Source organism: Sinocyclocheilus grahami, unplaced genomic scaffold (assembly GCF_001515645.1).
Source record: "Sinocyclocheilus grahami isolate Dianchi unplaced genomic scaffold, SAMN03320097.WGS_v1.1 scaffold411.1, whole genome shotgun sequence".
Taxonomy (NCBI): Eukaryota; Metazoa; Chordata; class Actinopteri; order Cypriniformes; family Cyprinidae; genus Sinocyclocheilus; species Sinocyclocheilus grahami.
The window spans coordinates 693,596-698,040 of record NW_015505590.1 but is presented as its reverse complement, the minus strand read 5'-3'; positions in this window follow the sequence as shown (position 1 = coordinate 698,040).

Sequence of the window (4,445 nt, the reverse complement as noted above, 5' to 3'; positions counted from 1 at the left end):
ATATATATACAGTGCATGCATAATTATTATGCAAGTTGATATTTTGATCATATTTGTTTTCCAAGCACATTTTACCAGTCCCAAACCACATCAGTCATAATAATTACTATTCATTTTGCATTTAAATGTTTTTAAATTATTATATATTATTGTCCATGAAGGATGGAAGTGAAAAATATTTCCCAGTAAGTTTTGGAAGATCATATTTAGTCCATCTCTGCAAGACAGACTTTTCAGGATAGAAGATGGACTAAAAATTATCTCACAAAACTTACTGCCAGATTCTTGAATATAAGTCCTTAAACAGTGGTACGAGAGGATGTGGTGCTGGTTCTTTAGGGTCACTCTCAATGTATCTGTCTGTAAAGCCTATAAAAATTGGCCTTAACATTGCAATTTCTAGTATTGCATTAGTATCATGGGCATTTAATAATTTTTGACTTTTTAGTCTTGAGTTAAATCTCTTTTTTGGTTCATTTTATCTGTAAAAGAAAACCTGCTTAATAATTATTATTCATGGTCAATTATATTTATTTATACTAAATTTAATAGTAGTTATTAGGATTGATGTGGTTTGAAATGATTCAAATGTGCTTGGAAAAGAATATCAACTTGCATAATAATTATGCACGCACTGTATATATCTTTACATGGATTTTGCAAATCACATGACTCTTGTATACTATTATTGTATACTACGGCTTTGTTTCCAGGCAGCTGATAAAACCATTGCACACTGATTCAGTCTGCCAGATAAGACCTTGCCAGATTGTGAAAGTGTTAACCAGTCCTGCAGTCCTGTTTACATTATATATCACATGGTTAGTAAAAAGTCTCACTCTCAGGCAACATGCCCACGGACCTATAGTCCATAGTTTTACCACTTAGATTTAGTTTTCTATTAATAGCACCATCTTGAATGTCTCTGTAGCCTATACAACTTCAGTAACCACTCTCAGCTCTGTGTTTGTTAGTACTTACAGTAAAAAGATGACATGTGATTTGGCAGTTTGCCTCAGGGTCATGGTAAGAGATATTTTTAATAACTCTCAAATTCTTTATTGTGTTTACACAGCATATGTATACTTTTTTATCTGGCCAACGTAATCAACAGTCAATTGCCAATTCAGTAATTAATGGCCACAATATCCAAAGCATTTAAAATCATGTCATTAAATTCTATGTGTGTGTGTGTGTGTGTGTGTGTGTGTGTGTGTGTGTATATATATATATATATATATATATATATATATATATATATATATGAGAGTGTAACTCTCAGTCAGATGAGTGAAGTGTTGTTTTGACATTGACATATCCCACTAGAGGGCAGCAAACTGTACTGTAATATTGAACTGTAAACAGTTTGAGTGTTTATCTTTATGGGTCATACAGTATTTTTAACATGAATTAACTTGGGCACAGATCTCAATTAATGCAGTTCTTTTGAGAGGTTTTTCATCTGTTTTATCACCCATTAAATAAAAATCATGGTAACACTTTACAAAAAGGTCCCATTAGTTAACATCAGTCAATGCATTAACTACGAATGAGCAATACTTGTTGTAGTATTTTTTTTATTTTTGTTAGTCATTGTCAGTTTATTTTAGCTCAGGTCCATTAAATATATGAACAGATACAACATTTTATTTTAATAATGTATTAGTAAAGGTAAAAATTATTTTAACTAAGATTTATAAATGATTGCGTAAGATCTATAAATGCTAAGTATTTTTCATTCTAGGTTTATGTTAAGTAATGTTATTAAATGGAATCTTATATTGAAGTTTTACCTAAACCATAAATGCATCAGTAACATAGAAAAGTAATAGCTCACTTCTGTTTAACAAGCCACATGTTTGAGATATCATGCATGTCCGTAGCACAGGTCACATGTTTCTTTATATATATAAGGAAACATGTGACCTGTGCTACAGACATGCAGTTTATACAATTATATTAGAATTTCTGAAAATTTATATTCTATTATTATCTACTATGAATAGTTAAGGGCGTTCACCCAAAAATGAACATTTTAATACTTGGCGTCCGTGTATCGATACAGTATTGCCGCAGAAAATATCGCGATACTATGCTGTATCGATTTCCCCCCCCCCACCCCTAATTTACTCCACACCCTTTCAGCAGCTCTGAGCTTAAAACGATGTTCACGGAGAACATCAGATAATCAAGGGGCAGAAGAGGTGGTACGGGCTGGTCTGGAAGACAAGGGGCAGACTGTTTCTAAACAAGATGTAAGAGTGGAGCAGAAAGTATCAGTAGCACTGTTAGCATCAAAAGATGCTAACAGTTTAGGGGAAGGAAGTGAAGATGAAACCATAGCAGATAGCCGGGAGGGTGAGAGTGAGTGTAGGTTACGTCGAAAGATGACATGTGGAGGGGTATGTGTTGTGTCAGGAACCATGTTGTTATTAATTACTATATTAATTATTAATTACATATTAATATGTAATTTACAGTTAATATTAATTACAGTTTTAACTTGTAAGTACAAAATATAAGTACAATGTAAAGGTGTATGTACACAATAAATACATTGTAGCAAATGATTGATTTCAACATAGTAGTTACAGACACGTAATATACAGTGGGACTGGGGTTTGTTCAAATCACTAACTCCAAGGCAAAGTTCAGTTTTACTGTGTTCTGCACACAGAGCTCATGTTCAGTAAGGGCTCTGTTGGCCCCTTGTGGCCCTTGAGACAACAGCCAGAGTTGTAATAATCTTACCTTGATGCTTGACTCTTGCAACACCATGTTAATAATAACATGTAATACATTCTGATATCACTTCAATGTGAAACCTGCTACATGGTATTAATTTCACTTGCTGTGGCATCCTGTGACCTGTGCCTGCAGTTATTGCATAGAAACCTACAGCAGATAGCAGTATGCTCACTGCAGACGCTGTGGGTATTGATGTTGGCACAGACACCATTACTTTAATGTATAGCTTTTAGATTTTGGTTTCAGCTGTGTGTTTTCACGTACCAGGTCATTGTGTGTGAGTTTATATAAATGTATTGCATGTGCATGCCACCATTTCAGAGGTCTCTCACATGATAGCGAGCGTGGAGGACTCAGGGTCAAGTGATTTGCCCCCGGGTCAATTGACTGTAGCTCTTCTAACTTCCAGCCATTAGCTGGAGTCCCCTGGCAGCAGGACCCTCCGCTTTGATGAGATTTAGCTGGACTCATTCTTAATGTGATATGAAGACCCTAAAATATGTTTGTTATGAAAGCTCCTCCTTTAAAGTAAATTTATTAGCACACTAAGCAGGCTGGTTTTGGGCCTGTCTATTGAAGACTGAGTCTGCTGTTTTCCTGTATGGATTTTCTCTCATGTTGTGTTTTTCTCTGTAGACTCATAAATAGATGCAATAGCACTAGGGTCAGTATTCTGTATTTTCTTCATTTCAGTGGCCTTAATACACAGAGAATAAATTAATTCTGATATGAAAAGCAGTGTTTGTAACCTTCATGACAATAAACTCTTTGATTTAGTATTTTATACATACAAATATAATATATATATATACAGAGTTCTGGCATGAAACTCTACATGGCGCAGTCCGATAGTGTATCTATACACTATCTGAATGCTGTAGCATTATGCAGCGCACTTCAGAAACCCTCCACCTTCCCCAGCTCTACCTGTACAGATCTGCTACGGGGTGATTCATGTATGCTATATGGGGGTTATTCATATGTGTTATATGTGCAGCAGCAGTATTTCTTACATGCTTGCTGCAGCATGTTGTGAATGTATTGGAAGTAAGAAGTCTCGGTACTTGCTCTGCCACAGCAGCAGCAGCGTAGCAGATCTATTCTGCCAAGACCAAATACATTAACATTGTCATGTACATTACCATGCCAATCCCTCAGAGAGTTGTCATGACAGAAATATATATATTTATATCTATATATATATATATAGATATAAATATACATATTTATATCTCAAATAGTGTGAATAATTACAATATCCAAAATACAAAATAATGTACATTTTGTATTTTTACTGAAATCACTAATATGCTGCCTGCTACATAATGTGTTGAAGATCATTGCTTTACACGCAGAGATTAACATTTGCACAAACACAAAGATGCAAACATGAACAGCACATAGCTGAAGCCTATTACCAATACATAAATAATAATGTTTCAATAAAAGCTAAAGTTAATTTCCTCCACTGAGCTTTTATCTTGGTTTGGTGGTATATAAGACACTTTGGCTGAGTCATTTATTACTTTTGCTGAATGGATAATGGTAGACATAGTCTATTACCCCAAGCTTTGTTACAGTCCTGCATTTTAACAAGCACTTTACTAAATCACCCAACAGGTATAACACTAACAAATGTGTGTGTCTTTCTTTCTTTTTCAAACCACAAAGAAGTATGTTTTTCTATACATTGAATG